Consider the following 24901-nt stretch of genomic DNA (forward strand, 5'->3'; position numbering starts at 1 on the left):
ATTGCTGTTTGCAAATTTATTTCTGTCTCCTTACCGAACAAGGGCAAACAGCTTCTCTTCTTGTGTCCCCCAGTTCTTAGCGCAGTGCCTGGCGATTGGAATTGATCTGAACAGGAATGGGCATCAGTTTCTCTTGAACACTCTGCTTCTATTTCTTTAGCTATTCTGTTTATCTCTCTGATAGAGCCCCTCACTTCTTTTTTTATAAGTCATTTCTCCAACAGCTTTGAGGCTTCTGAGGGCCAGCCACATTTATTGTTTGGAACCAGTGATGATGTCTAGCTCAGACCTTGCATGACACATTTTCAGACGTGTGTGCATCTCTACTAATCCTTGCGGCCAAGGCTCCTATGTGTATTCCTGTTCCTCTTGGTGCATGTGAGAGGTTTTCAGATGCTTCACATATTTATGCATGCCCGTTCATTCATTTGTTTGATAAATATTTATCAAAACAATACTTACAAATAAAAAATGCACTACTAAACATGATATTTTAAGTTCTTTACAGATATTTCAGATTTCTTTCCGTGTAAAAGGCTCTCTAGGGGCCCCTGCGTGGCTCAGTCAGTTGAGCGTCTGATTTGGGCTCAGGTCACCATCTTAGGGTCATGGGATCGAGTCCCACATTGGGCTCTTCTCTGAGCATAGATCCTGCTTCAGATTCATTCTCTTCCCCCCCCCCCCCCACAATGTTCCTCTCCCCTGCTTGTGCTCTGTCGAAAGAAGGAAGGAAGGAAGGAAGGAAGGAAGGAAGGAAGGAAGGAAGGGAAGGAAAGAAAGAAAGAAAGAGAGAGAGAGAGAGAGAAAGAAAGAAAGAGAAAGAAAGAAAGAAGAAAGAAAGAAAGAAAAAAAGGCTCTTTGAAGCTGAAGGGAGGTGCAGTCCATTCTTTTGGGAAAATGGTGTTTTGAGGTTGCACTGGACCTAGTAGAGTAAAATTTTCAACATGGAATGGAATAAACTGCACGGTTTACATTAACATTGTAAAAATCACCTGCTTCATTCCCATGCACTTAGGCTTTAAATCCATGTTCTTTGTTAATATCTTCTTGGCATTAGCTGCTGTCAGTAACTGCTGAAAGAGTAATTCTTACCCTATTGGAGAGATTGTTGTTGATTTGTGTAGCTAAAACCAAGAAAAACAGCCATCTAATCTTGTCCTTGAATAGTTTCCTGGTCTTGTTACATATTGCTTATCCTGTTAAAATTCACCTGTAGATTCCAACTCAAGCAAATTATGAAGATCTTGGCTCCCATGAGTGGTCATGGTTTCCTGAACCTTCAGATCACAGTTGGAAGGGCCCTCTTGTTGTGTCACTCCTGGGGAAGGAGAAAGAGAGGTTATTTTAAGACTTCCAAATTTAGCTAAATATTTGCTTTTTTATTATATAACTTTTGTTAGTTTAGAAAAGAGATTTGAAAACAAAATACAGGTGTTTTTAAAGCAAAAAATTAAAAGGAGTAAAAAAAATCAGCATACCACTCAGTACTCTGTAAATCAAAGGAAAAACACTGCCATGTATAAAAGATCTGTAGGAGAGAAAGCACCCTGCATAGCTAGCTGATAAGAATTATGGGGATACTGATAAGACAGGTAGGAAGTCAGACATAATACCAGCACCACAAGAAAGATCTGGAAGCCTTCAAGGTCAGATTCTGGGTTCCTTCTCCTCTGCCTTTTTTCCTCTTATTTGGATGAAGGCCCCATGGAATTGAACCTGGCCCAGAGGCCTGCAGGTAACCCGAGCAAACAAGAGTTTGTAGGTAACAGTCCTGACAATGGGAATACTGTACAATTCTCAGTAATAATTATCTCCTGAGCACCAGGAACCTCGTTAACTCTTGTGTTAGTAAAACCAAATGAAACATATAGTCCCTGCCCTCAGGGAGATTATACTCTGAGAGAAGGATGGGGTGAAGAAAGTTCAGGAGAAAACAAAGGACTATATTGGATCTAGGGTGCAACTTTTTAACCTGAAGAGATAGAAATATTCTGAGAGATATCAACTGAAGACAAAAGGAAATACCACCTCACTGACTAGCACCAGAATCTCCAAACAACTTTGGAAGTTGCAGCCTGTAGTTTAAAAGAACCTTGGCCTCCCAGGGAACTGCAAGTCTACTTGCCAAAGCTTTCTGCCTTAAACCTTCAGTATTTAAAGAAAACACAGTTAGACAAGACATTTTCAAAGACTTTATTTTTGTTATTGCCACAGGAGGCCAGGAACCAGCAGTGCAAGCTGTTTAGAGTAGCAGGTTCAGCAAAAGCTTTGTGGCCACCCGGGGAGATGGGGGTGGGGGGGTGAGTTAGGCGCATGGAAGTGCAGAGATTAACTTCTCTCTGTGTTCTTTCACCACCAAAGAGCCAATAGCAGCCCACTTTCAATTTATCCTGTGGGTTTATGTTTTCTCCTCTCTCTCCCTCTCTCTCCATTATTGCTGCCCTTAGTTTGGGTCCAGGTGGCAAACTCAAATGGCCACAGGGTCCAGGGAGTAACATAAATAAAAAAAAAAGCAAACTCAAATGGCCACAGGGTCCAGGGAGTAACTTGCTCTGCCCCGGGGAAGTCTAAAGAGGGAGTGTTGGGGTGGTGGCAGTCCAGAGGGAGTTTCCCTCTCCCTCCTCCCTAATCAGGTATTCAAGTTCAAGATGTTTTAAAAACATTCTTCTAGCCAAACAACACACAATTGCCACCTACTTCTGAAAACTGATGGTAGGCGGAGAACTCAACTTTGGGCCTGGTCATGAATTGTTTCAAGAGTCTCCTAAAGCCTTCCTCCAGGCTCTACCTCCTATGGCCCATCATCCATGTTGTCAACAATAAATTTCTAAATGACAGATCTGGTGGTGGCACTTCTCTGCTAAAACACTGGGAGTGACTCCCCATTGCCCACCTGAGGGGGGCAAGCTCAGCCTGGTCCTCAGCATACAGACCCTTTGCAGCTTGGCCTGTTCTCCTGTCACTCCCTCCCCCTTTTTTGCTCCCAGTTTATTGACTATATATGCTTTTGACAACATTCCAGTGTCAATACTTTTGTAGTGGAGCTTTTTTTTCTGCCTGGAATAACCCTCCCTGTGAATCTAAAATCATCAGGCAGTTAATCAGTTCCTTCTTTGTGATCCCACAGCACTTTGCATATTTCTGCTCTTGTTCCTGAACATCCTGCATTGTAATGTGTGCCTCCTTTACTAGACTTCAAAATTCTAAGAAGTAGGAACCAAGTGTTCTCCTCTTCCATAACTTCCTTTATTTCAAATGCAGAGCAATTTTAACCTAATCTCTCTGGGCCTAAAACTTCTATCTGAAAAACAAAGATGTTGGAGGCGTTAGACTGGAATTCAGTGGTTCTTGACTAGAGGTGTACATCAAAATCACTTGGGATTTCAGCAAATGGTGCTGGGACAACTGGATATTTACATGGAAAGGAGTGAAGTTGGATCGCTACCTCACACCATAAACAAAAACTAATTCAAAATGAATTATAGACCTAAATGTAAAAGGTAAAACTATTAAACTCAGAAGAGAACAGAAGTAAATCTTCATGACGTTGGAATAAGCAATGGTTTCTTAGATAGGACACCCAAAACACAAGTTATAAAAGAAAAAATAAATTGGACCTCATCAATAATACAAACTTTTGTACTTCAAGGATATCATTAATGAAGTGAAAGGACACCTAATAAAAATGTGAAAAAGTTCTTGCAAATCATATTTATTAAGAGCCTAGTGTCCAGAATATATAAAGAAGTCTTATAAGTCAACAATTAAAAGGCAACCCAATTAAAAATGGCAAAGGACTTGAATAGACAGTTCTCCAAAAAAGATATTCACATGGCCAATATGCACATGAAAAGATGCTCAGCATCATTAGTCACTAGGGAAGTGCAAATCAAAATCACAGTGAGATACCACTTCACACTCACTAGCATGGCTATAGTCAAGATGAACAATAACAAGAGTTGACTAGAAAGTGGAGAAATTGGAACCCTCAGGTCTTCAGGCGAGAATGTACAATAGTGCAGCTTTTGTGGAAAAAAGTTTGCAGTCCTAAAAACCAGAGTCACTGTATGGCCCAGCAATTCTGTTCCTAGGGATAAATATGTAAGAAAACTGAAAACATCTCCACACAAAATTTGTACATAAACTTTCACACAGCATTATTTCATAATAACTCCAGTGTCCATCAACTGATAAATGGATAAGCAAGTTGTAGTGTATCCATACAAGAGAATATTCTTCAGCCATGAAAAGGAATGAACTACTGATACATGCTAGAACATGGATGGACCTTGAAAACGTTATGCTGAATGAAAGAAGTAAGTCACAAAGGGCCACATATTGTATCATTCCATTTATATGAAATGTTCAGAATAAACAACTTCATAGAGACAGAAAATGTTCATTAATGGTTACCAGTGACTAGGAGGTTGATGAGGGTGTTAGAATGGGGAGTGACTTTTAATTGGTATGAGGGTCTCTATGGGGTCCTGAAAGTATTCTGGAATTAGATAATGATGATGGTTGTGAACAACCTTGTGCATATACTAAACTGCACTGAATTGTACACTTTAAAAGGGTGACTTTATGGTATCTGAATTCTATCTTAATGAGGCTGTTATTGAAAAAATAAATCCCTTTGAGAGCCTTTATGAAATACACATGTAGTACCTACTGTCCTCCAATCTTGATTCAGATTCAGAAGGACTGGAAAGTATCTAGGATTCCACTTACAATACTCTTCTGTGACTTGACAAACCAAAAGTTGTACCAACAATGCACATACTTGGGTTATTCTGTAGCAAATGTGAAGTGTTTTTTAAATATCTAAGTATAGATGTGAAAATCTTTAAAAAATTTTTTTTAATATTTATTTGTGTGTGTGTGTGTGTGTGTGTGTGTGTGTGTGTGTGAAAGAAAGAGAGAGCACGAGGTGGGGAGGGACCGAGAGAGAGGGGGACAGGGGATCTGAAGCAGGCTCTTCACTGACAGCAGCGAGCCAGATGTGGGCTTGCACTCACAAACTATGAGATCATGACATGAGCCGAAGTCAGATGCTCAACCGACTGAGCCACCCAGTCATCCCTAGATGTGAAAATCTAAGGGTACCTCTGCATGACTTGAAGAGGGAATGAAAGCAAAGGTGTTCTGTAATTCTGCAACCAGGCAACAAGAAGGAGGAGAGGGAGGCATGTAAGACTGAACAGTAAACTAGGACTCCCAGGGAGAGCGAGAGAACAGAGCACTCTCTCCTGGGGTCAGAGTGCAAGATGTGGTCAGGTCTGGGGCAGGTCCCAGGGCAAGGACTGTGATGCAGATAGTAGGTATCATCGTCACCTTCAGTGATGTCTGACACAGGGTTCTGGGTTGGGCACAGAAGGGTGAGACAGAGGGTCTGGTCTGCCTTCAAGGCACATATACCTGTAGCTTCATTTAGTTGGTGGCCAGAATATCTTTGGAGAGGTCCTGCAACTGAGCTTTCCCCCTAATATATTTTCTTTTGAGACATAAAATCATTGGGCATAAATGTAAAAATAAAAAACTAGCCATATAATTCATTAATTCATTTATAATTCATTCTCCCCAATGTAGGGAGAGATGGACAGTAGGAAAAATTGTTTGCTTTCTAAGTTAGACGGTCATTTCAGACCCATAAGCAAGATCATCATAATAGCTGTATGTTACATCTTTTGAATGTAATGTTGGAGCTGATCTTAATGGTAGGGCTTTAGCAAAAGGACACATTTTTTCATTCTTACCTTAAAAATTAAACACTTCACCTCATAGTCACTCATATTTTAGGTATACTGTGATATTGCTGTAAATAAAACCCAAAACTCAAAGATAAAAATGGAAAAATCATGTTGACTATGAAACTGAATTTTTATTGGCCATCTTGTTTTGTCATTTCATACGCTCTGCCAGTGTCTCAGCCTTGAGTGTATCTACTATCTTTGAAAGCTGGGTTTTTTCCCCCACACATTCAGAATCTTGTCTTTTTAAGTTTATTCATTTTGAGAGAGAGAGAGAGCATGTGCAAATGGAAAAGGGGCAGAGAGAGAGGATTAGAAAGAATCCCAGGCAGACACCATGATGTTAGCAGGGAGCCAGATGTGGGACTCAAACCCACGAACCATGAGATCATGACCTGAGCCTAAATCAGGAGTCAGATGCCCAGCTGACTGAGCCACCTGGGCGTCCCTCAGAATCTTTTAAACAGTTCTTATGGAAACTAGGTGGACTACAGCTCGTATACATTTGTTTCCAACTGAGATGTTAAAATTGGACTGCTAATATGGAGACACTGAGCAAAAAAAAAAACCCAAAGGCATGAACACTGTTAATAGGGAGATTAAAAAAAGTAAAGCCATTGTTGTTAACAGAACATTTTCTAATAATAATAATCTTGGAAATGAAGCAGCATTTGGGAAGAGCCCGCTAACTGAAAAGGCAGCATATTATAATTTGTATAGTAAGAGTAAGAGAAGACAAGTCTTATCCATCATCTTTTGCCCTTCTCAACAGAATAGCCTCCTGAGTGGTGTAAGTAGGTGTCTTTAAATGATAACGTACTAGAAAATAGTCCAGTGCTTTGTGGCTACAGCACTCAGAACTTTCCTGAGGCAGCTTTGCCTAAAAACCCTGTCTGTAAAATGATCGCAGTGGTTTTTTTCCTCTGATATTAGCATACATTTTTATTCTGTTAGATTCTTTAAATGATTCATATATTTTACAATACTATAGTAATAAAATACACAATATGTAATAAGGATTATAACCAAATTGGGCAAAATAGCCTAGATCTGACATGATGATGTATTCCTCGATAAAGGCCATGTTATAACAGGAGGCATATTTTAATGACTGATGGGGTGGATGAACTGAGCTACCTTAAGCATATTTGGGTATAAAGAATGCCTTTGGAGCAGTGTGGCATCATGATAACCAGCATTTATTGACCATCTCTTACACACATGCCAAGGTTTGTATCAGGAGGCTATGTTATTTCTAATCCTCCAAAAAGGCTTAAATGGTAGATAGTTCTGGTCCCATTTTTCAATAAGAAAACTGATGCTCAGAGTTTAAGCCCATGTCTGCTAGGATCCAGACCCCACATGGGTAAAATATGGCATAGTCCAGAAGTTGAAGGATGCTGGGTTCTAGTCTTGACTTTTCCATTGTGACGTTGGGTGAGTCATTTCACCTCTGGATCCTTTTGTCCTTATTTGTACAATCAGGGATGTGGATTCTACAACTTCTGAATTCCTTCCAAATTTCAAAAGCCTGTGAGAATACGGAATATTTAAAAGATAACTATTGAAGTACCCTATCATTATATATATATATATAATTATACACATAAAATCTTGGTTGTTCAAAGTCATCAGGAAATGATTAATTATGAACTGCCAAGCACTGAACTTAAATTTTTAATTTCATGAATTCACATTTTTCTTAAATGTGTCCAGTGCTTCCTTGGCCTTTTTGAGTGGCATGTACTTTGTGTAACTAGACTTTTGATGTGCGAGAGCATTGTGAACACCTCTTACTGGGGATGTGGGCAGAGGAGGGAGATCTGTACCACAGCTCTCAGGAGCCAGCATGCCCCATTGTCTTATACCTGCACTTTTCCCTTCAAGTTACTGTGAAACCTGAGCAGTATCTAGGTTATTTTCTACAAACTCTGAGTGCAAAATGAAAACAGCTGCTCCCTGAGAATTCTCCTTGCCCTTTGGAGAATTTCCTTCCCTGATGCTCTTCATATCACTTGACCGGAAGGAACCGTACAGAGCATTCATTAGTAACTCCTGAATCACCTCAGTGATTTGCAGATACTCTAGTAACCAGGTCTCTTTCCTTAAATGAAGTCTCCAACTGTAAAACAGGAGAGGCTCTGGAGGGAAGAGACAAGGAAAAGAGCTTTCGAGCTGCTCTGATTTAGAGAATCAGGCCCAGAAGGTGCTGGAAGCTGGACCTCTGTTTACCTACTCCCCTGCCCTTTCCAGGTGACCTCCACGGAACCCTGAGGGCTCTCAGGAACACAGATTTAAAGTGACTTCCTAGAACAAGGGCTGGGGTGGGAATCCCCAGGAAGATTGTCACCCCCTGCGTTTTTTCTGGTGCTTTGTTATTCATGGGACAGGAGAGACTATCTCTTTTGCTCAGAGTTGCTGGTGGACTGTGTGGGGTAAGAGACCGCAGATATTTTGTGATCAGATAACACATACCTCTGCTGCCTTGCCTCCTGATTCAGTTTTCTTAAAGTTCTTCTTCGTTTTATTCACTCCCCAAAGTAAGCTTGCTCATTATAGAAAATTTGGAACTTCTACAGCAGAAGATTACTACCATAGCCTCACCATTCAAAGATAGTTAACTGTCAACACTCTGATCCTTCCAATCTTTTGTCTATACATAGGTTTAAAATGTTCTTATATAGTTGTGATTAAGATATATGTTAATATTGGGGAGCCTAGGTGGCTCAGTTGGTTAAGTGTCCGCCCTCAGCTCAGGTCATGATTTCACAGTTCATGAGTTCGAGCTCTGCGTCGGGCTCTGTGCTGACAGCTCAGAGCCTGGAATCTGCTTCAGATTCTGTGTCTCCCTCTCTTTCTGTCCCTCCCCCACTTGCGCTCTCTCTCTTAAAACTGAATAAAAGTTTTTAAAAAATGCTAAGATGATTTATTTCACTTAACAAAATAATATACTTTTCATTGTTATTACAAATAGCATTTTAATAAGTAGTTTTAATGGAAGTAATGTCCATCAATCCCTGGTTATTGGACATCAACCTTAGGGATTTCTGCTATCATGAATAATCTGTCCATCTGTTTTAGGAGACACTGTACCCATCTTCCATTAAACTGCCTGGCAGGTAGTAGAGACTCAATGTATAGTCAGTCACTGGATTAATATTTCTACCTGTAGCTGTTTTTATATTTAACATTCTGGAAAGCAGAATTCCTGAGTCAAAGCAATGGAAACATCTTTAATATAATAAACTTTATTCATTTAGACATCTTTTGTTGTTTACCAAGGCCGGTTTAAGTACTGGAGTATGTCCCAATCCCCAGAAGGAGAATGCATGTACACCTGGGATAAAGCTAGAAGAGGGAACTTGAATGACATTAATACTCAGTACTGCATAATTTATGTCCTCCCTCTGTGTGTATATCTTTTATTTTTCTTGTTTGTATGAAGAAAGACCTGCTCTGCTTTTCTTGTCCCCATGTCAGAAGGCATGACTGGTGGATGCATGTGATAGAAGAGGCAGAATGGTTGAGTTGGGGGACTACCCAGAGGGCGTCTGCTACTTTGGCCTTTTAAAATACGTGAATGGAAATGTCTTCTGTGTTTTGTTTGTTTGTTTGTTTTGTTTTGTTTTGTTTTGTTTTTAACCCAGCAGTATCCATTTAGGGAGTCTCTTGCATTGTCTGAGTTTGTAAATTTTATATACTCAAGTCTATCCATCTTTTATAATTTCTTTCATCCGTGCCATGCTTAAAAGTAGCCTTTCCCGATTAAAGATTATAGTAATATTTTTCTGTATTTTCTCAGATGTACCTTCATGACTTTATTTTTTATTTTAAAATCTTTAATCCAACTGAAGTTTATTTCATGACATGTTACAAAGTAAAAATATAACTTTAAAATTCCAGAACATTTCTATCGCCTCAAAAGAGCCTCATACTAATTGGTAGTCACTCTGCATTTTTCCTTCCCTTAAGTCCGGCAGCCACCAATCTTCTTTCTGTCTGTATGGATTTGCCTATTCTGAACATTTCATAAAAATGGAATAATGCAATATATGGCTTTTTGCATCTGGCTTCTTTCACTTAATGTGATGTTTTCAAGACTTATTCATGTTGTAGCACGTGTCAGTATTTCATTTCTTTTTATGAGTGAACAGTATTCTATTGTATGAATATACTATCTTTTGTTCATTTATTCATTGATTCATTTAGCTGGTGGACATTTGGGTTGTTTCTGTACTCTTTGGCTATAATGAAATAATGCTGCTATGTATGTTTGTTTACGTATACAGGATATATGTTTTCAATTTCTCTTGGGTATGGAATTGCTGGCAATTCTATATTTAACATTTTGAGGAACTGTCAAACTATTCTTCAAAGTAGCCAAACCATTTAACATTCCCACCAGCAGTATATGAGAGTTCCAAGTTCTCTGCATCCTTCCCACCCTTGTTTTCATTGGTCTTTTTGATTATAGCCATCCTAGTGAGTGGGAAGGGGTGTCTCATCCTGGTTTTGACCTGAATTTCCCTAATGACTAATAATGTTGAGCCTCTTTTCATGGGCTTATTGGCCATGTGTACATCTTCTTTGGAGAAATGTCTATTCAAATCCTTTGCTCACTTTTAAACTGAGGTGGGTTTTTTTTTTTTGTCTTTTTATTTGAATTGTAAGATTTATTTCTCATACTAGTTATTAATATCTTTTTCCTGTCTTCTCTCTTTTCTGGTGCCCTTTTCACTGTGAGTGAGTTTATTAGATATCTAGGATATTAATCCTTTTTTCTTATTTATTGTAAATATTTTCTCCAGCTCATTTTTTTCTTTTTTTTTCCACCCTAAAAATTCGGCATAGTACAGTGTATCAATCTTTCTCTTTTTTGGCTTATTCCATTGCATTTACAAGACCTCCTCTTTTCTCACTCTCCCTCCCACCACCCTTGCCTCCAGGGCAGGTCAGTTTTCTCTTTTATATCCCTCTGGCTTATTTGTTGTTTAATTTTTGACACTTAAGTCTTCAGTTCATTTGTAGTTTATTTTCATATATGGTGTGATACAAAGATTTGATTGCTTCCCTACTGCCACTTCACCTTATTCCTATAGAGTTCATTCATTTCATATTACCTTTCCTGTTGCTGGTTTTACATACATTAATTCTCATATAATAAGATTTATTTCTCTGTTATCTATTCTGCTTCATTTAGCTTCTTATTTTAATAACTATAGCTTTATGTTATGTTTTAGTATATGGCATATCTTGTCATCTTTTTACCCATTAGTTTATAGATCTTTTTTTCTCACTAGAATTTTATACCGTAGGTATATTGGACTCATTTTAAATATCCTCCAAAAATACATGTTTGCATTGTGTCAGACCTGTCAACAAACTTGAGACTAACGTGTGTCTTACAGTATTTAGTTATCCACCCAACAACTGGACGTGTTCTACTTATTCAAGACTTCCTGAATAAATTAAAAATTAACAAGTAATAATAAAATAATAATAATTTTTGTTTTTTATAGGTTCATGCGTGGTTGGTTAAAGTTATTTCCTGATACTGTGTTTCATATTTGCATACTTCTGTGGATGCAGTGTTTCTCTATTATATTTTAAACTAGTGTTTCTAGTGTATACAAAAGATACCAATTACCTGGTATTCACCAATTTTATGCTTATTTTTTACAGAATGCTTATTAATTCAGGGAATCACTTATTTGATTTTTCTTTTTTTGGTGGTGATGGTATTGTTTCCCTTTGAACAGAAGTAAAAATTGTTTCTAGGGGTGCCTGGGTGGCTCAGTCAGTTAAGCATCTCGCTTTGGCTCAGGTCATGATCTCACAGTTTTTGGGTTCGAGCCCCATGTTGGGCTCTATGCTGACACCTGGAACCCTGGAGCCTGCTTCAGATTCTGTGTCTCCCTCTGTCTCTCTCTGCCCCTCCCCCACCCACACTCTATCTCTCAAAAAATAAATAAAAACATTTAAAAAATTGTTTTCAAACTTTTTTCCCTCCTCCTAATACCTTTCCGTTCAGTTGTTTCTTATTTGTTCTGGATTCAGAACCAGTTTGGAGGTCTCATAGTTACGTAAGTTAGGTTCTGGATCTGTTCTATCGTGAATTTAAAAGAGTGATTCTCATGTTTTGCTTTGATTGGCAAGTATGTGAATTGTATTCTCTAATAAAGGGAGTATACTACTTTTCTGTGGCTGTTGTAACAAATTACCATACAGTTTTGGAGGATGGAAGGCCAAAATTTATCTGTTTTCAGAGATCTAGGGGAGAATCTGAGCTCTGTCTTCCAGTTTTTGGTGGCTGTCCAGCATTCCTGGGCATTCTTGGCTGGTGGCCTTTTCAATCTTTTGTCTTCACCTCCCCTTCTCCTCTTGTGTTTTTGTCAGATCTCTCTGTGCCTCATTATTATAAGGACAGTTGTCATTGGATTTACGGTCCATTGGGATCATCTAGGCTGGTCTCTATCTCAATCCTTGACTTACATCTATAAAGACACTTTCCAAATAAGGTCATATTCACAGGTGCTGGAGGTTAGGATGTGGCCATATCTTGTTAGGGGACACCATGCACCCTACTACAGAAGCCATGGTTTAATTGCCAGTACATAGACTCTGTCTCTTGTTTGTAGTTTTTGATAATTCTCTCTATGTATTTGTCTTTCTGTATTTTCTACATGGTATATAAAATGTTACATTTTGCACATGGTTTTAATTTGGTTAAATGTATATTTTCCAAGTAATCATGGGATTTCCTTTGACAGTACCATGGCAAGAGAATGGCCTTGTCATTTTTCCATGTATTCTACAACTTAGTAAAAGTGCTGTGACATACTGATTTTCTTAAAAATGATTCATTGAAGTCTAGTGGTGATGTGGTGAAGGTAGAAATGCAGATGTACTGTTGCTCCCGTGATGTGATGTGCATCTGTTTGGTGAAAGAAAACCCCCTATCATTTCATTATTACATAATGCAGAACAGCATTATGTAAGTCATTCTCTACAAAGGATATTCATTTCAGAGGGTTTGGGTTTTGATCTAAGGAAATTGCTTTCATGATCCTGAAAATAAACACATTTAGTAACCTTGTAAAATTAACATTTTATAGAGCTTTGAATTTTTTCAATACAAGAATTTACTTGTATTTATTTTAGTTTTGATATATTGATAAATAACCACAGGGTACCAGTTCCTCCTTAGTTTTGATAGCGTGGCCATTGTGTTCATTATGAAGCTCGTGGGGGTAAAAATAGAGCCTTTAAAGTGTATATTTATCCTTACCTAACTTTTATGTATTTTTCTCTAAAAAATACTCCAGAAATCTCTCATGTTGCCTTTTTATAACCACACGCAGTTTTCTCCCTTCCCTTAACACATCCGGCTAATCTATCCTCTGTCTCTAAAATTTTATCATTTCAAAGTGTTATATAAACAGGATCAAGGATTCAGTACAGAATGAACCTTTTGGGGTTGGCTTATTTCACTCAACATGATTTCCTAGAGATCCATCCAGGTTGTTGCTTATATCAATTGTTTGTTCCTTTTTATTACTGAATAATATTCCACGGTATGGATAGATCACAGTTTTGTGTGTGTGTGTGTGTGTGTGTGTGTGTGTGTTTAACTCACCTGTTGAGGAAAATCTGGGCTGATTCTGATTTGGGGGGGGGGCTATTATAATAAAACTGCTGTTAACATTTGTATACAGGTTTTTGTGTGAATATGAATTTTCATTTCACGGGGATAAATGCCCAAGAGTGTAATTGCTGGGTATGGTAATTGCATGCTTCGTTTTATAAAAAACTGCCAAACTGTTTTTTAGAGTATCTCTACCATATCACATTTCCAGCGGCAATGTATGAGTGATCCAGTTTTCCCACATCCTTTCTAAAATTTGATGTTGTCACCAAATAGTTATGTAATTGAAAGATATGCAGGTGATAGCTCATTGTGTTTTTAATTTGCATTTCTCTGAGGTCTAATGATGTTGGACATCTTTTCATATGCTTATTAACCATCTGCATATCACCTTCAATGAAATATCTGGTTTTTGCCCATTTTTAACTTGGATTGTTTGTTTTTTTTGCTATTGACTTTGAAGAGTATGTTATATATTCTAGGCTTTTGTCAGATGAGTGGTTTGCAGATATTTTCTTACAAACTGTAGCTGGTCTTTTCACCCTCTTAACAGGGTCTTGGGCAGAGCAAAAGTTTTTAATTTTGATATTGTCCAATTTGTCAGTATTTCCTTTGGTGAATTGTCCCTTTGGTGTCAAGTCTAAGAAATCCTTCCCTAGATCTTGAAGATTTTCCCTTTTTTTCCTCTAAAGATTTTATAGTTTTACATGAAGTGTCTGATTTATTTTGAATTATTTTTTGTATAAGGTATGAGGTTTAGATCCAGGCTCATTTTTTTCTGATGGATATCCAGTTATGCAGTTGTTCAATATCCCTCTTTCATTGAATTGCCTTTGCTGCTTTGTCAAAAATGAGTTAGACATATTTGTGTGGGTCTAATACTGGATTCCACTGATCGTTGCTAATACCATAGTTTGGATTAGTGTAGCTATATAATAGGTCTTAAAATCTTGTAGACTGACTCCTCCCATTTTATTCTCTTTTGTTTTTCAGAGTTGATTTAGCTATTCTAATTCCTTTGCCTTTCCGTGTATACTTTAGAACAATTTTGTTCATTTTAAGTAGGCTTCATGCCCAGCATAGAGCCCAACATGGGGCTTGAACTCACCACCCTGAGATCAAGACCTGAGCTGAGATTGAAAGTCAGGTGCTTAACTGACTAAGTCACCCAGGTGCCCATAGAATAGTTTTGTTTGTATATACAAAAGTCTTGTGGGGATTTTGATTAGTGGTAATTCTTCCTTAGATGTTTGGTAGAAGTGTGCAGTGAATCCTTCTCGCCCTGTAGATTTATCTTTTGGAAGCTTTTAAATTAGATGTTCAATTTTTAAAAATGGTAATAGGCTATTCAGATTGACTATTTCATTTTCACTGAGTTTTGATAATTTGTGATTTTGTAGGTATTGGTCCATTTCTTCTGAGTTATCAAATTTCTGAGCATAAAGTTATTCATCATATTCCCTTATTATCTTATTAATGACTGTGGGATCTGTAATGATACTGCTTATTTCATTTATGATAATTTTTTTGTTTTCTTTTTATTCTTTTTATTCTTGCCAGAAGTTTATCAATTTTATTGAACCTTCTCCCCACCCTCCACACTGAACCAGCCTTTTGTTTTTTTGCTTTCTTCTTTTGTTTTTCTATTTTCAATTTTATTAATTTCTGCTCCTATCTTTATTACTTCCTTTTGCTTGCTTTGTGCTGCTTTTACTCTCTTTTTTTCCCTTCTAGTTTCTTGAGGTAGGAAGTTAGGTTATTGATTTGATACCATTCTGCATTCTTCATATAAGCATTTTTAGTGCTATACGTTTGCTTCTCAGCCACTGCTATAGCTGTGTCCACATGTTTGATATGTTGTGCGTTCATTTTCATTTAGTTCTATATATTTTTAAATTTCCTTTGAGGTGTTTTTTTGCACACTGATTATTTAGAAATGTTTTATTTCCACATAATTATTCTTTTCTCGTTTGATTTCATTATGGTAGCGAACACACTTGTGTGATTACAGTTACTTTAAATTTTTTGCAACATGGTTTATGGCCCAACATAAGGTCTCTTCTGATGAGTGTTCCATGAGTGCTTAAAAATAATTTATATTTTACTGAGATTGTTTAGTGTACTGTATATGTCAGTAAGATCCTGTTAGGTTGTGTTGCTCAGATCTTCTCTATCCCTGCTGATTTTTTTATCCAGTAGTCCTCAGTTACTGAGAGGGGGATTGCAGTCCCTAACTATAAATGAGGATTTAACCCGTTTCTCTTTTCAGCTTCATCAGCTTCTGCTTCATGCATTTTGAGGCTCTGTTGTTCGGTGCATACTAACATTTATATTCAAGTTTACATTATGTTAAACATATCAAGAACTGAAGTTCCAGCTATTATTAATTATCTATTTAGATTGCCTTTATGGAGTCACAGAGTAAGCCAACTAGAAACAAATTTAAAAATGTAACTTTCCAGCATAAGTAATATAGCAACTATTCTCCTAAAAGATTGCTTTCAACACTTTTCTTACATGTAGAGAATTGGTGGTGCTTTATTATTTTAACATCTTTTTTATATTACAGTAAATAAAATATGTGATTTATAATTACATAATAAACTGGGCAACTTATATCATCAGTAAAAAAGGCTTCCAAATAATACTGCAATCGTGAAATGTGATCATTATAAATAAGTTTTTTTTTTTAATTTTTTTTTCAACGTTTATTTATTTTTGGGACAGAGAGAGACAGAGCATGAACGGGGGAGGGGCAGAGAGAGAGGGAGACACAGAATCGGAAACAGGCTCCAGGCTCTGAGCCATCAGCCCAGAGCCTGACGCGGGGCTCGAACTCATGGACCGTGAGATCGTGACCTGGCTGAAGTCGGACGCTTAACCGACTGCGCCACCCAGGCGCCCCGATAAGTTTTTAAAAGATAGAACCAAAATAAAACTTCAGATTTTATCAAATGGAGTCTCTTAGACTTAATATCTTGAGGAGATTTTGAGGAACACCTCAAAGGTTTGATCCTTGGCTAAATTATTGTTTTCTTCATGAAATCTACATATGGCACATCTACCTTTCTTGTATTTGTCACATTCTGATTTGTGTTATACTTATTTACATGTGTGCTTATTTCAACAGTGTACTGTAGTCATTCCTATGGAACCAGATATGCAATGTGCTGGTTTTAAAAATCTCTGATCTTCTTCCCTTCAGGTCAGCTTAATTCCCTCCCCTTGAATGTGGGCTGGGCTTAGTGACTGGTTCCTAATGAACAGACTAAGGCAGAAGTGATGGTGTGTACTGTAGACCTGGTCATACACAGCACTGTGGCTTTCTCCTTGTCCTCTGCCCGATCAGCCATTCTGAGGGAAGTCAGCTGCCTTGTCATGAGGGCATTCAAGGAGCCCTATGGAACAGTGTATGTGGTGGGGAATTGAGGTACTCCAGACAGCAGCCATGTGAGTGAGCCACCTTGAAAGTGGCTCAATCCAGCCCAATCAAGCAGATGACTGCATCCCTGGTCAACATCTTGACGGCAACCTCATGTGAGCCCCTGAGCTAGAACCACTCAGTACAACCGCTCCTGGATTCCTGACCTGCATGAAATAATAAATGTTTGTTGTCCTAAGTCACTATATTTTATTATGTAGCAGTAGATAACCAAGGCACATAGCGTTTTGTAGCATGTTGCTTTGCATATAGTATGTACTAAAAAAATATTTACTAATTTCAGGGCACCTGGGTGGCTTCAAGTTGGTTGAGCATCTGACTTTGGCTCTGGTCATGATCTCGCAGTTCATGAGTTCGAGCCCTGCATTGGGCTCTGTGCTGACAGCTTAGAGTCCAGAGCCTGCTTCGGATTCTGTGTCTCCTTCTCTCTCTGCCTTTCCCCTGCTTATTCTCTCTCTCTCTCTCTCTCCCCCTCTCAAAAATAAATAAATATTAAAAAAATATATTTACTAATTTCTTCAAGAGGCATTTATTTGAATTGGCATTTATGTGTTTTCAGACACTTTTCTGTAACCCTAACCCTTTTATTCCTCCTTGAACCTCTTTCTAGGTCTGACCTTGTTGACTCCTAGCTCTTTGCTATCCCCACTGTTTGAGATCCCCATTTACCTTGACATGGCTAATCTCATGTCTGAGATTGCAGTGTTTGAGTGTTGTGATTTTGGAGAGGAGGCAGTCTGGGGTGATGGAAAAGCCCAGTGTGTCCCCCTGGTGTGTATACCTGAGAAGGAGTACAGATTAGGAAAGTGCAGGGCTTGAGAAGCCAGTGGTGAATGTTGACGTCCTACCTGCCACAGGTGAGCATTGGGCAGGAGAAGTCTGTGAGCTGGCATTCTCTGCTGTTTTATAATAATGAAAATAGATTATAAGTACATTTTATTTTGAAGTTTGCCATTTAAATGTAATGCTCTGTCATTATTTTTACCTTACTTATTACGTATTTATTCTTGTCACTCGCCAAGGTTGTCATCTCCTTACATATCTGCTCTAGTCTTGGGAGGTTTCTGTGTTTCCTTTGCTGTCTCTGGGGCTTCCATTCCTCTGGAATGCCTGAGGAGACCAATTAGACCTAGCTGAAGAATCCATCTTTGAATAGATTCCGGGATGTGTTTAGAGTTTAGGGGAGCGGGAGGGGAAGGAGACACATCCTGACCTATATTGTCTCTTTGTTCTTATGTGTTATAGCTTTCTTATCTTTAGTGTCATTTTAGGATTTAGGAAAAGAGATAAATATGTGTGGAAGCTCTCATGTTTAATTGTAAGGCCTTCTGAAAACATTGAAAACTGAATTTAAAAAATGTCTTATGTTGGGGCGCCTGGGTGGCGCAGTCGGTTAAGCGTCCGACTTCAGCCAGGTCACGATCTCGCGGTCCGTGAGTTCGAGCCCCGCGTCAGGCTCTGAGCTGATGGCTCGGAGCCTGGAGCCTGTTTCCGATTCTGTGTCTCCCTCTCTCTCTGCCCCTCCCCCGTTCATGCTCTGTCTCTCTCTGTCCCAAAAATAAATAAAAAAAAATAAAAAATAAAATAAAAAAAATGTCTTATGTTAAAGACTAGCTTAACATAAATTTTTTGAAGATTTTGGAGTATCAATTTTGGTCAGCTTTTGGTTATCTTCCTCACCTAGCAATAGCCTTTGACACAGTTCACAATTAATCAGTCCCTTCTTGAAATGTTTTCTTCACTTGGCTTCTAAGACACCTCCTGTATCTTAGTGGTGGTCACTTACTCTCAGTTGCCTTTACTCCTTCTCCCTAACCTCTCAACATTGGCATGCCCCAAGCTTGGTTTTGGTTCTCTTCTCTGCATTTACACCAACTCTTTTGTGAGCTCATGCACCACTGGCTTAAGGCGTCTTAAATTGATGATCATCAATGCTTCCAACCTGGCCCTCTTCCCTAAAGTCCATATTCACATCTCCAACTGCTGACTCAACACTCCTATATGGATGTCTAACATGGGACTCACATATAATGTGTCCAAGACTAGCTCCTGATATCAGTCTTCAAAATCTGCTTTTTCTAGTCTTTATGATCTTATTTTATGGCATTTCCATCCTTCCAGTTGCACATATCACAAGTCTCGGCATTAACCTTGACTCCTCTTTTTCTCTGTACTATGTATCCAGTCTGTCAACACACCCTGTCAGCCTTACCTTCAGACTACATCTGGAATTCACAGACAGCACCTCCAGCCATGCTACCTAGTCCAGACCAGCAGACCTCATCTTTAGGCTGCATTAGGTGCCTTCCTGCCTCCACCCTTGCCCTCTCACTTCATTGTCTGCATACGGCAGAGTGTTCTGTTAAAACAATTGCTCCATTTCACTTCCTGTTCACATTCCTCCAGTGGCTGCCATTTCACATAGGAAAAAAAGCCTCTGAGGCCCAGTGTGACCCACCCGCCCTGGTATAGTTCCTTTACTTCCTTGACATGCTTCCCTTTAACTCTGCTTCAGTATGCTGGCCTCCTTGCTGTTCCTCAGACACACCAAGGCCTCTCCCATCTCAGAGACCCTGCAGTTGGCATCCCTTCTGCCTGGAAGGTCTTCCTCAGATGTGTACATGGCCCATTCCCTGCGCTCTCATAATGAGACCTTCCTGAACCCACAAAATGAACTGTCCTCTGCCTTTCCTAAGGATTCCCTATCCTTCTTCACTTGATTTTTCTCCCTAGCACTTTCTACCATTTAACGTGTGTTTTTCTTACTTATTGTATTTGTTTCTGTCTTTCTCCACTGCAGTGGAAGCTTGTGGGGGAAGGGCTTTTTGTCTGCTGAGGGCTTCTTAACTGCTGAGTCCCCAGCATATAGAACATGATAGATACTCAGTAATTGAATCTGGCCTAGAAAATAACTTTTTTCATCTTCAGAATGGTTGCTTAACTCTTCTGACCTTACACTGATAAAAAAAATAAGAACAGTAAATATCAAATAGCAAGTCAAAATTAAAAATGGAAGCAAAGAATAATTTAGCAAAAGCAATAAGCAGATATTTATTGAGTGCCTGTGTGCTATCTCATATGTGAGCCCATTTAATCCTCAACACACCAACTTGTAAAAAGCAGTGATTTTCATTTTTATTGATAAGCAACTGATGCACATGGTCAGGATATATCTGGCAAAGCAAGGACCATTATGCAACTTTGCTTGTCTCAAACCACAGATTAATTTAGCATTTCAGAAGTGATATTTTCTTCTCACATGCAGAGAAGAAATGTGTAACTTAAGAAAACATCATTCTTGTTGCTTGGGCAGCAGGTGTTAAGGGACCCGCAAAATGGTCCTTCTATATTTCTTCCATCAAAGATTTGCACTTCTGATCATAACATTCATTCTTCCTTGTATACTTACATATGGAAGTTCTCCCTTGCCCAAATTTTCACCCCTTCTCAAAATAAAAAAGTTTAACTTGAGCTTCCTAGTTAAAATTTTACCAGCAGATGAAAACACCTTTCTCTATCCCACCACCTCAGGAAATGCCCCTAGTTATGGGAATTCTTCATAGGTCTCCAGGCTTTGGAAATCCCATTTATGGCGTTGAACCCAACTTTGTTATGTGTCACACTTCAAGAAATCAGAAGACAGAGACCACAAACTCAAATTTGATTCTCAGCCACATCAGCTATGGTCAAGAAGGATATAGATTATGGGGCACCTGGCTGGCTCAGTCGGTTAAACGTCTGACTTTGGCTCAGGTTATGATCTCACAGTTTGTGGGTTCAAGCCCCACATGGGGCTCTGTGCTGACAGCTCAGAGCCTGGAGTCTGCTTCAGATTCTGTGTCTCCCTCTCTCTCTGCCCCTCCTGCCACTTGTGCTCTATCTCTGTCTGTCTCTCAAAAATAAATAAACGTTAAAAAATTTTTAATTAAAAAAAGAAGGATATAGATTATATTTTTGGTGATAACTTTTACTTTCCCAATGGCTTACAGTCATTTAAAATTAGTAAAGGAGAAGAAGGGCTACAGTTTTGAGCTTTTTAAAATCTTGAGAATTTACTGATCCTGCTACTTCTTGCTGGCAAGTTGAGAGACAAGTCAGGACTTCACAGCTTGTACACGACAAAACTTCACTAAGTCAGACTAATTGAGCACAGAGAAAGTTGGAATTAGTCAAAAGTAAAATTATAGCATGTAAAGAAATGCAGCCTTTTAATATTTTGCTTATACTGTAACTCCCATTAAATAGTACCTAAGTGTTGCAAAGTATAGGTCCCAAAGGGTGGGCCTCCTTTTAATGAGTAGTTAAGAATCATTTTTAATCAGCAGGTTGTTTGTACACAAGTATAAATTATTTTCAGTGGGTTAAATATTTTTGCTGAAATATTTTCCCCCTGCCCTTCTGCTTGGTAAGCTTTTTGTTGTAGATTAGCCAAACTCAACTTCAGACTACATTGGAATGCTGGCTCAGTGCCCTACCACCACGTTTAAGGCCCAGCCTTCCAGGCAAGTGGGGAGGGGATAAGACTCCTTCCCCTTGTCAGCCTTATGCAGTCACATTCCCCTCTTGTGAGTTCTTCTTGCTGCTCTTGGGAAATGCCAATGTCCTATTTTTAGAGGAGCAGTCCTCAAACTGGTGGTACCCTTTGAAACATACTTCAAGGACTTTGCAATATAGGAACTCTGATTCTGAGGTTAGCGATTTTCTGTTTAAGATAGTCACACTTCCACCAAGTTCTCTCCTAGGAACACCTTCCCCCCCCAAACCTCCATCCAAGTTTTCCTTTTCTCTGCTTGCTTAGTTCCCTCTCTGTGTTCTTAGCCCTTGCTCTACTGGTTCTCCTTTTATTTGTCTCCCTCTCTAGACTGCAGATTCTTTGAAGACAGAGACCTTCCTTTTATTCTTTCTCATATTCCAGACGGCACCGTGAGTGACACCTAATCGTCATAATGGTGCAGCTTTACTCCACGGCATTGGAGTGGAAAAACTGGAAAAGTTTGGGAGCATTCATACTGCAGCCTTCCTATTGTGGGGTTTGCCCCTCCAACTTCTGTCTCTTCCTTTCCTGGAAAGGGGAAAGTGAGGAGACTATATACAGTTTTAATTTCTGAACCAAGAGTGAAATGGGGACATGGCAGAGGAGGAGGAAGAGATGGAGACCAGCCCATGTATCTGCTCTCCAAAACTTCCCTCTCTGGTCCTCTGGAATGAACATAATCAGGTCAAGGGATGACCAGAGCCAGTAAGAGGGGCAATCCTACTCTGAGGGCTTTCTAGAATAACTCTTTTACATTTCACGCTAGGGTGACTAGTTATTCTAGGGCTTTCTAGAATAACTCTTTTGCATTTCACACTAGGGTGACTAGATGTCTTCTGTTGCCCAGTGTCCCGATTCTAGCACTGAAAACCCTTTGTCACAGGAAACCACTCCCTGGCTTTTGGTGGTGAGCACTGAAGGTTGAGGGAAAAGTATGAAACCCGTGAGGTGGCCTCCAAATAGGGGCCAAAAGCAGGGGCGCTTTACTGCCAAAATGTACTGCATAGATGATCTACTCTCTGTAGTTGCTGTCACCCTTTTTACTCTAACACTCATGGTATCTGTGATTTACAGTTCATAGTAATGGATCATCATCCATTGTTGCATCACTCCGAGCAAGGAGATTTAAGTGTGTAATTAAGGATGTTGTAATCATGAGTGTTAAGAATATGGCTTTGACGTGGCCCGTTGATTAACTGTTGTGCTTTAAGATAGTGCTTGTTAAAATGTTAACATTGTGAATATTGTGATCATGTCTTCAAAGAATTCAGATAATTAACGATTACAATAGCAATGCCAGCATGGCCCACATCTCATTGAAAAAGAAAGCTAAATGACTGGTGTTTTACTGACAGATGGAAGGACACATTCAACTGGATTGGGGAGTCAAATCAGCAAAACAGGGCATGCTACACAATACACAGAATGGACATTGGAACTGGGCATGGAGAAGGTGATGTGAAGGCACATTTGGAAGCTGAATCCCACCAGTTTGGGCTGAGATCCGCGAGTACTTCTAAATCAATGAAAAGTTTTCTCATCTTCCCAAAAGAGATCAATAATCAGTTGGAAATAGCTGCTGCTGAACAATCTTAGACATACCACACGAATGAATATGCATTATGGTTTTATTCCCTGTTGCTCTATGCAGCTTACATTTTCTGATTCACAGGTTACAGTAATGCACCCTTGTGGGCAAACAAGGAAACCTAAATGCCAGATACATTTGCCCCTTATGGTATAGAGCTAATTCTCTCAGGTCTCTGCAACCATCCTGCTGTCTGTAGCACATCAGATCAAATGTTCTGCTCAGCTGTATTTTGATTTATAATTAAAATTTTGAATCATCTTCTTGATTTGTGTGAAGATTTTAATGAAATCTGAAGACAACAAAAAAGGCACAAAGATCTCATTCTACTTTGCTTACTGTTTGCAGATCCAGGATAGTTCAAATGTAAATTTTGGAAGTTCCATTCAATCTACAAACTTCTCACCAAAGAAACTGAAATGATCTTACCTATTAAATGCCTACATGCCTCATACACATACTCTTTAAAAAAAAAAGCATTTAAAAACAGAAGCAGTGTGATTGTTTACCTATGAAATTGAGGCTTTCATAATCCAAGTTTTGAGTCACTTTTCCATTTCCTCAAAATGTGCAGAAGCATTTAATGAGATGTTTGAATTTATAGAAATGCAGGGAGAGAGCCTCCTAAGCATCTTTGCCTTACGAGATGATTGTCATTGTTGATACTAACGAATTGGCCGGGTGTAAAATCGTATTTTCAAGTGTTGTGGGACAAAAGGAATGTCCTTCTCTAATTTGGAGTAACACTGAAGATGAGAACGGAGGGAAAAGGACAGTAAAACAGACATTTATATGCTGTTTCTTCAGAAGTTTTTAGTGATCTTTGATGAAGCCCTAAGAAGCCTATGAAAGGATAAAGTGACTGAATCTGAGTCATTTGGTGTTATATATAGGTTGTGGCAAAAACTCATATGGTAATAAAATGACTCCTTTTTGGAAATGACTGTTTCAATTTTTTTTTAAATTATTGGAAAAGGGAAAAAATGTCATTAGAAAAGAGTCACGAAAAAATATTTTGCAAACTACATATCCAACAAAGTCCTTATATCTAGGCTATATAAAGAACTCTCAAAACTCAACAGTAAAATAAATAAATAAATAAATAAAAATCCTGTTAGAAAATGGACAAAAGACGTAGACATTTCCCTGAAGGAGATATACAGGTGAATTTCTCATTAGCCATTAGAGCAAGGCAAATTAAGATTACAATGAGATACAATTACACACCTACCAGAATGGCCAAAATGAAACACAGTGAGAACGCCATATGCTGGCAAGGAAGCAAACTGCATTACTCATACATTGTTGGTTGGAATGTAAAATGGTACAGCTACTCTGAAAAATATTTCTACAGTTCTTCTCAACCCCCCCACCCCCAAATAGGATTTACCATTGGACCCCGCATTTGAATTTTTGGGCATTTGTCCCAGAGAAATGAAAAGTTATTTTCAGGCAGGGATTTGTACACAAATATTCAAAGTAGTTTTATTCATGCTATTCCCAAGTTGGAAAGTACTCAAATGTCCTTCAATGGATAATAGTTAAACTATGATACCTCCATAAGGTGGAATAAGGAAGGAATTAGTATTAGTATTAGTATTAGTATTAGTATTAGTATTATTTTTACAAAGGAATGAGTTAATGATACATGCAACAACTAGTATAAACCCTAAGGAAAACATGCTGAGTGAGCAAAACCAATTCCAAAAGGTTATATACTGTATGACTCCATTTATGTAACATTCATGAAGTAATATAATTATAGAGATGGGGAACAGATTATTAGTTGCCAGGGGTTAGAGATTGGTGGGAGAGGGAACATAAGAGATTCTTGTGGTGAAAATACAGTTGAGTATCTTGGTGGTGGTGGTTGTGGCTATATAAGACCACAGCGATCAAGTTGCATAGAGCTACACGCACATGCACAACACAAGCCCTTATA

General features: G+C 38.7%; 1 protein-coding gene and 1 long non-coding RNA gene across 7 annotated transcripts in view; both read left to right on the forward strand.

Moving 5' to 3' along the window:
• LOC113601913 (uncharacterized) overlaps positions 1-23899 on the forward strand; it is a 51463-nt gene extending 27564 nt beyond the window's left edge. Inside the window, exon 2 of the long non-coding RNA XR_003423244.2 lies at positions 22727-23899. This is a non-coding gene — a long non-coding RNA (uncharacterized LOC113601913). The remainder of the gene's footprint in view (positions 1-22726) is intronic.
• Positions 1-24901, forward strand: part of TJP1 (tight junction protein 1) — a 245271-nt gene that overhangs the window by 98777 nt on the left and 121593 nt on the right. The window lies entirely within an intron of this gene.

Source organism: Acinonyx jubatus, chromosome B3 (genome assembly GCF_027475565.1).
Source record: "Acinonyx jubatus isolate Ajub_Pintada_27869175 chromosome B3, VMU_Ajub_asm_v1.0, whole genome shotgun sequence".
Classification (NCBI taxonomy): domain Eukaryota; kingdom Metazoa; phylum Chordata; class Mammalia; order Carnivora; family Felidae; genus Acinonyx; species Acinonyx jubatus.